The sequence below is a fragment of the Bidens hawaiensis genome, unplaced genomic scaffold (assembly GCF_021521415.1).
Source record: "Bidens hawaiensis isolate Kalapana, Puna unplaced genomic scaffold, B.hawaiensis_p1.1 tig00118951_1, whole genome shotgun sequence".
NCBI classification, from domain to species: domain Eukaryota; kingdom Viridiplantae; phylum Streptophyta; class Magnoliopsida; order Asterales; family Asteraceae; genus Bidens; species Bidens hawaiensis.
The window spans coordinates 6,562-15,546 of NW_027504815.1; the positions used below are offsets into that span (position 1 = coordinate 6,562).

Below are 8,985 nucleotides of genomic sequence, written 5' to 3' on the forward strand. Positions count from 1 at the left end.
GCTGCACTATTCCACCAACTGTAGACCATGCACGTCCCACTGACTGTGGATTGTACGCAGGCCATGCTGGTTGGTGAATAGGTTACGGCCAACAGTAATACTATTCCACCAACTGTAGGCTGCGCCTGCTCCACAGTGAGGGTTGGTGAGTAGGCAGCGGCTAATAGTGACAAACAGTACTAGAGGGTGCTCCTCCTCGCACTGTTGTCGGTGAGCTGTCACCCTGTGATTGGCTCATGGGCTGTTCTGGTCAGATCGTCTGTCCTATCCATACCTTGGTAGGTATGGTACAAAAGATCTTTCAGAATCAGACTGGCTCATTTGGGCGGGATTGTTCCCGCCTTGCTCATGCCTTCACGTGACTGCTGAAGTAGCTAGTCTTGTACGTGTAGCCCTGCTGTCTGCGGGTAGCCTTCCCTGATGGCTTGTATCCGCAACTGCGGGAACAGGCGGGGTACTTCACCATTGGGAGGCTTTCCCTGCGTGTACAGCTTGCGTACTGCGCGTAAGATTCTATGAGCATGGTGGGTCCTGCGGGAGCAGATGGCCTTTGCGCAGACAACCCTGTTCAAGGTGAGTCTTGCGGGACCAACTGGTCTCTGCTGGGACCTACCTCTTCAAGCGCTAATTAAATTTTGTTATGTGTTATCCACATCTAATAGACATTGTGTTGTTAAATATGTCTTGGTACGTTTGATGTAAGTATTGTGTTGTTATCCTCCGTTGTATCAAATTGAAAAGCTTGAAAGATTGATCAACGATATGTGATACCATGGTTCATAAATTCATAAGCGAAGGAAAATATTTGGGTAACCATCGAATGTAGGAGTTGCCAAAACCAAAGATTTTGTCAAAGTGCCATATTGCCTGTTTGTAATTATTTTGTTATTTGCCATTTGCCATCTTCTAATTGGTTTTACAATTCTCACAAAAAAATCCTTTTCTATTTGATCCTTCGTCTAAATCAATATCTCATAGATTATTATTATCTACAGTCTCTTCACACGACACGATAGTCTTCATCACCATCGCCTGTACATACTATTCCCCCCTAAACAGTCACAGTCGCCGGTCCACACCACCGCTGCCATCCTACAGCCTTCATCCCTGGCAAACCATAACCATCTGCTCATCACCTAAATCCTAACCAAACTCCACCACCGACGACCTGCACCATCATAATCCCACCGTCGGAAAACAGTATCTTCAATCTACAGCCGGGACTCGTCGGAGTTGTTCACGGTCATCACCGATCCCATCGTCGACCACTCAATATCTGGCCTCTCTCCTAATCGTAATCCATCGCAACCTTCTGAATCAAAACAAAAGAAGGGAAAAGGGAGAAATTAAAAAAAAAAAAAGGAAAAGAGAAGTTGGAATTCGAGCTATGTGGTTAGGAAGAACTTGTTTCAAAGAAGGTTGGTATGGTTATTTTTTTATAAGAAGGTGTTGCAATTTAACTTTGGAGTTTGTAATATATTAATAATAATAATAATAAGCATGTCAGTAGAAAGAGAAAAACATAATGTGAATGTGGCTTATACAGAAGCTGAGAACATCCCTATTCTCGGTTTAAACAACGTACAATACAAACAATTTTTTAGAATGTTTGCTCCTAAAGCGAGGTTCCACCTATCGCCAACATGGGAGGTAAATTCGATGCTAGTAGCAAGTGGGTTGTGGGTTCAGGTGCTACCGATCACATTACCCACAGGCTCGATTGGTTTAATAATGATTTGAAAAGGACAAGTGAGTTGCCTGTTACTATTCCCAACAGTTCATATGTTCCAATGGAAGGAAGAGGGTCATGCATCTTACCCAACGGAATAGAAATTAAGAATGTTTTACACGTTCCAACGTTTACTTGCAATCTCCTATCAGTTAGTCGTTTAGCGAATGATTTACAATGCGCTGTAACTTTTTTCCCTGAATTCTGTGTTATGCATGCCTTGAACTCGAGAAAGTTGATTGGGATGGGTAAATGCAAACAAGGACTCTATCAGATAAGTATGGTGGGAAGCGAGAGAAAAGCAATGGCAATTGTTAGTGACTTATGGCATAAACGTCTTGGACATGCTTCGCATGGAAAACTTTGTACTCTGGATTTTGTTATGAATGACTCTTTGGGAACAAATGGTACGTTTTGTGATTCTTGCACTAGTGCTGAATTTACCAGACTACCTTTTCCACTAAGTTCAATAAAAACCCAAAGTTGTTTTGAGCTTTTACATTGTGATATTTGGGGAAGGTATAGAACTTCATCACTCATAGGTGCCAACTATTTTTTAACCATAGTTGATGATTTTAGTCGGTCGGTGTGGGTGTTCCTTTTAAAGCACAAGTCAGAAGCGAGTGATGCTTTAATTGCTTTTCACAAAATGATTAACACACAGTTTAATAAGAATGCCAAGAGAATTAGAAGTGACAATGGATGTGAATTCACCTCGAACAGAATGCTCAATTTTTACACTGAGCATGGTATTCTTCTAGAGACCACATGTCTACATACCCCGCAACAAAACGGAGTGGTGGAGCGAAAACACCGTCATCTCCTCGAAACGGCAAGGGCTTTGAAATTTGAAGCCAGGTTGCCCACGCGTTTTTGGAGAGAATGCATCATGACAGCAGCCTACATTATAAATCGGCTTCCTTCGGAAGTTATTCAAAATAAGACTCCTTATGTGATCGTCTATGGGCAAAAACCTGATTATGAAAGTTTAAAGGTTTTTGGGTGCCTTGCATACTATCGTAGCATTGAAACGAGGGGTAACAAGTTTGAGGAACGGGGGAGACCGGGAATATTTTTGGGTTATCCACGAGGTACCAAGGGTTACAAGATTTATGATGTAAAGAATGGGAAGATAATTGTGTCTAGAGACGTGAGGTTTGTTGAAAACACATTTCCTTATGACTCACACATTGACCATGAGGAAGATGAGGAACCAGAAATTTTCGAGTTTCCAACATGGTATTATGATGATCAAAATCCACACATAAACATGAGCAATCTACATGAAGAAAATGAGCCGGAACCCGATAGCCCAAACAATGACGTGGAAGAGAATATACATGAAGGTGATGTCATGCGAAATGATACAAACTGTGGCAATTTGCCACAAACTGAAGGGCCAACCCAAGTGGCAGAACCCATGGCCCAAACTGAAAATATTGGGCAGACCAATGTGACCGAGCCCATGAACCAAACAGAAACTGAAGAGCCCATCAGGGAAAAACGAAGTATAAATCGTCCTGCTCGATTCAATGATTATGTTGTGAATCTCCCGCCATCCATTGATAGAGCTTCATCCGAGTCTAATCAACAATCCTCGACGGTATACCCTATTGCCAATTTTATTTCTTACGATAAATTTTCTGATTCGCATAAAGCTTTCTTAACAGCCATTAGTTTGAATGATGAGCCAAAGACTTTCAAGCAAGCTGTTCAGAATGCAAATTGGATATAGGCGATGAGGAAAGAAATACAGACACTTGAGACTAATGGCACATGGACCCTTGAGGATCTACCAGAGGGAAAACGAGCCATAGATTCAAAGTGGGTGTAAAAATTAAAATACAAGCCAAATAGAGAGATAGAAAGATACAAAGCAAGGTTGGTGGCAAAGGGTTTCACTCAAATGGAAGGTATTGACTTCCATGACACTTTTGCCACGGTGGCAAAACTTGTTACCGTTCGTACACTCTTGGCAGTTGCAGTAAAGAAAAATTGGATAATTCATCAGTTGGATGTCAATAATGCATTTTTGCATGGCGAATTGGACGAAGAAATTTATATGAAGATCCCACAAGGTTTTGACAAAGGGAAGGAAAGAAAGGTTTGTAAACTGAAGAAATCCCTCTATGGTCTGAAACAGGCATCCAGGAATTGGTATCAAAAGTTTACATCTGCATTGCACGAGTTTGGCTTTGAACAATCCAAACCAGATCACTCACTTTTTATATTTAAAACAGCAAGTATCTTTGTGGTAGCTCTTATTTATGTAGATGATGTTATCATTGTGGGTAACAACTCAAAGAAAATTGAAGAAACAAAGAGTTTTCTTGATAGAAAATTCAGTATCAAAGATCTTGATGTTCTAAAACATTTTTTGGGAATTGAAGTAGCACAAACAAAAGATGGCCTTGTTCTAAGCCAAAGAAAATATGTGATGGACATCTTAGAAGATAGTGGCATGTTGGTTGTAAACCAAGTGCTTTCCCTATGGAACAGAAAACCAAACTTGGTAGGGATGATGAAGAAGTGTGTGTGGATGCTGGAAAGTATAGGCAATTAGTGGGTCGACTCCTCTATTTACAAGCCACTAGACCCGACATAACTTATTCAGTCAACGTTCTAAGTCAATTCATTTCTGATCCTCGACATAATCATATAGAAGCAGCTATAAGAGTTCTCAGATACTTAAAGTCCACTCCTGGTCAAGGTATTTTACTTCCAAAAAAATGGTGGGGTGAATCTCATTGGCTATACAGATTCGGATTGGCTTGGGTGTCAAGATACAAGACAATCACGAACCGGTTATGTTTTGCTTTTTGGTGGGGCTCCTATTTCTTGGAAATCAAAAAGGCAGTCTGTTGTATCCAGGTCTTCCGCTGAAGCTGAATATCGGGCTATGGCATCGACAGTAAGTGAAGTTTTATGGGTTCGATGGCTCTTGAAACATTTGGATGCTTCCCAGACCGGCCCGACACAATTATTTTGTGATAACTTAGCTGTTAAACACATAGCCAATAATCCCGTTTTTCATGAACGCATGAAGCATGTCGAAATGGATTGCTACTTTGTCAGAGAACGTGTGGAGTCGAAGGAGATTGAGCCCTTACACATTGATACCAAGGAACAAATTGCAGACTTGTTCACGAAAGCTCTTGGTTCTAGACAATTGCGGTTTCTACTCGACAAGTTAGGCATTTGTGATCTCCATGCTCCAACATGCGGGGGAGTATAGAAAATATATTATTTGGGATGTATTTTTCCTTATTTATGGTTTGTATGCGTATTTATACTCTTTGGGTATTTTTCGATCAATAATAAACTAAAACATACCGAATTGTTTAATGTTTGCTTCATGCTTAACCTGGTTCTCCAAACAATAAGTCCAATAAATTCCCCAAGCATGAAACGCCTGATTTGGTGGGAGGCCATGCGCTACTCTCCGCTCTTAATAGGACTTATCACCCATGGCCTCACAATTCGCAGGTCTACATACCTTAGTATCTTGTTATGATGACGATGACTGGGTTGGATGCACATGTGATCACCGGTCTACCATTGGATACAATTTTTTTTTCGGATTTAATTTTATCAACTAGAGCTCCAAGAAACAACACATATAATCATTATATGTATTGTGGCAAAGTAGTGGGACCTTACTCAAACTACAACAAAACTCCGTTAGATTATATGTCTAAACTACACAAGCTTTGATTCCACTATGTAGCCCACCCACATTGTGGTGTGACAATCTTGGTGCTACATACCTAACAACTCTTTCACCAGCACATCAAACATCTCGAAATTGATTTGCACTTAATACAAGATATTGTGGTTGCTCACAGACTTTGTTTTAATTGCGCACCCACTGTTCTTCAGATTGCTGATATATTAACCTAAGGACATCTGCTGCATGATTTAATCATCTTCGCTCCTAACTTAATTTTAATTCATGTTTGATTATCATGAAACCATCTTTCTAATTATTCACAAATCTTATCAATCTACACACAAAATTATTATTGTTTTTACTCTTGATTGAAAGAAAGTAATAATTTTTTAACACAAAAGGTTGGTGCCAAACCATGACACCGGACCCTGTCCCCCACACATGAGAAATGCATACGGACTTCATTTCGCATTAATAGTCTTTTCAGTTTACACATACAAACAAACACCCAAGGTACATCTTTTCCTCATTCCACCACTTCCTCATTCTTAATTAGCCTTAATTAGCATGCAATTAATAAAAAGATAACTAACAAAAAACATTATAAATTACATATATCAAATAATTCATTTCAAAATGTCATGAAATCATACTAGTTATAAAAAAAACATAAACATGATATATGGTACATATATGACATTAGCATTTAGCAAGATAACATTGTGATAAAACCATTTGTACTTTCTTTCACTATAAATTGAGTACTTGGTTTGAAGACTCTCAAAAATAAAAAATGGAAAGTGAAACTTCCTCTAAACAAAAGATGAAGATGAAAAAAGATGTGACCAGTGATCATAACCATGGTGCTATAATATCGTCCGATTGTGGTGGTGATGTGAAGAAGCAGAAGAAGAAAGGGGGTGGTGGATCGTGAAGTGTCACGCAGTGTTGCCAAGCCGACAACTGTACGGTTGATCTAAGTGAAGCCAAGCAGTATCATCGTAGACATAAAGTGTGTGAGCTCCATGCAAAGGCTCAAGCTGTGATCGTTCAAGGAGTTCATCAAAGGTTTTGTCAACAATGTAGCCGGTAATTAATTTAGCATCCACAGTCGTTAATTATACTCTTAAGGATTCTAATGATTAGTTATAAACTTAACATGTTAATCTTAAAACACAAACACCTTATAGTTTCATTATAAGTTAAGTTGATAACACTACAATAGTACAATTACTTTTCATGTTAAATTTGCATATTTGGTTATTATAATCTACACAAATCCTTTAGCTATGTTATCTAGGTGTGAAAGATTCGCATAATCCGACTAATCTAGGAGATCTGAATTCACAGCAACATTACATATTCAAATCGATAAAAAGCTCGTCAAATGGAGATTGACGTGACATCATAAGAGTTGTCTATTTTTTTTTGTGCTAATCAAGTTTTGAACTTGGATCCTCTGATTTTGGTTCTACTAAATTTAACATATAACCACTCTTAACAACTCTAGGTGGTTAGATTGTATATTTTGTCAGGGATTATGAAGCATGAAAGCTAGACTTGTGTAGTTGGACCACTATTGCTAAAACAAGCTCCATCAAGTATCCATGAAGTATTTATGTTTTCTTTCACATGAGCACCATTAATTATTTGAACAGTACTCACTTGTACACGTACTACAAGTACTAGAAATAGACAAAACATACTTTAAGATGATGTACAACACAACTACATGAATTATGAAACCCTTTCTTATGCAACATTGATTTGTACAATACCATACAACAAAATGATGCACGCCCAGCTTATTATTTGAATTACCTAAATGAAATGAAATACCCATTGTTTGATGAAATTGGTATAGGTTTCATGAGGTTTCTGAATTCGATGATGCCAAGAGAAGTTGTAGGAGACGTCTTGCGGGGCACAATGAGAGACGTAGGAAAAGCTCGATCGAGTTTAAAGGTACCAGGAGGGAGCTTGTGTATGGAGAAATTGATGATAGGTGAAGGTTTTTCAAGATGGTGGTGGAAGAGAATGTGGTATGCAAATTAAAAAAAATGCGCGAGTATGCTCTCTCTCCGTCTTCTGTCATTTCCTCCTATGGAAATGGTCAAATTTCACGTGATTTGACCTAATTTCGCAAATTTATGTGTAGTTTGTTGTCTATGGTGCTTAAGGTATGTTTGGTTGTAATGATAATAGTTGATGCGTGCTTATATGAATTAATAGTATTAACGCCTAAAAGTAGTGTGTGTCTCCTTTAGCTTATATTGTCGAAGGATGTGATTTTATCATATGATCACAGACGATCACCTGTTTTTTAGACTAAATTTTGGAACTACTATTGTTAAATCCTTTTCTAAATGACATTATTTACACAACCTCCTCTACATATATTGAAAGGGTTATGAGAGAAGAAATCTAAATAGTTTATTTTTATTTACCCAACAATGTATTTTCTTAAGCAACTTATTCATTGTCTAAGGGCATCATTAAAGATATTTATTTTACTTCTATAACACAACATATTTTTGGTTCGAAACCAAAGAAACATAATTATAATCTTTGTTTCGTCATTCTCATTTCTAAGCCGGCAAACGACTACTAATTATATAAGTAATTTTTAAATTAGTCATCTCTACTTTTTATGTTTTATAGTCATGACTTCATTCATTTCATCTCATAATTGTGACATCTAGAAGGGGTGAAGTCAAAAGTAACGAGAGTGAGGGGAAGTGGATGGGAAAAGAAACGGTGTTTGAGAGGAAGGAGATTGGATAGAGGATTAACTTCCTGTTAACTCCCACCCTCAGTCCTTCTATAAACCCCTAGAGAGGGAGGAAAGAAGCAAAGACAGAGCGAGGGGAGAGCAATAGTGATGGCGTGGCTTCTCATGGGCAACAATCGTGAATCAAATAAGTTCAACTCTAAACATGGGTGAATCAGGACTTTAAGACTAGATATGCCGCTCACAATTCTTAGGATGATAATTGATACCTTAAACTCTTTTTTTTTTCCCGTGAAAAAACCTATTTAAATAATAAAAGCCAATAAAAATTCTAAATAAAACAAAAAAGTTGAAATAATGAGCAAGCCCACTTTAAGTAACTTATAAGCTCTAAGTTGCTTGATCAATAAACTAAAACGATAAACCCAAATATCCTTACCCAATACACTTAATAAACCCCCAGTTTCTTCTTTTTGGGCCCGGTGTACTCTCATTTTTTAAGAAATCCAATTTAAAGCCCACAATTTCTCCTTTTTGGTGGACCTGATTCCACTATAAACAAAGTTAAATAAGAAAATCCCCTGGATGTGAAGATAGTTTGCCGAAAAAACACAAAATCAAACTTCCCGTTTTATACTCTTTGAAACGAAATGATGCCTATTTTTGTGATTTTTATGTATTTAAAACATTCAATTATGACACCTTATTTTGTTTATATTAAAGTGATAGTGGAGATCGTGTTTGGGTTCACGGGTACAAATTTACAAGCGATAAGTGCTCATAAAATAATCTCATACTTTTTCTAAGTTAGAAAAACATTTAGACAAGAAAATGACACACATTATTTCTTGATAA

At 38.0% G+C, this 8,985-nt stretch overlaps 1 pseudogene; it reads left to right on the top strand.

Moving 5' to 3' along the window:
- Positions 1-6,192: 6,192 nt before the first annotated feature.
- Positions 6,193-7,578, top strand: LOC143608272 (squamosa promoter-binding protein 1 pseudogene; annotated as a pseudogene).
- The last annotated feature ends 1,407 nt before the right edge of the window (positions 7,579-8,985 follow it).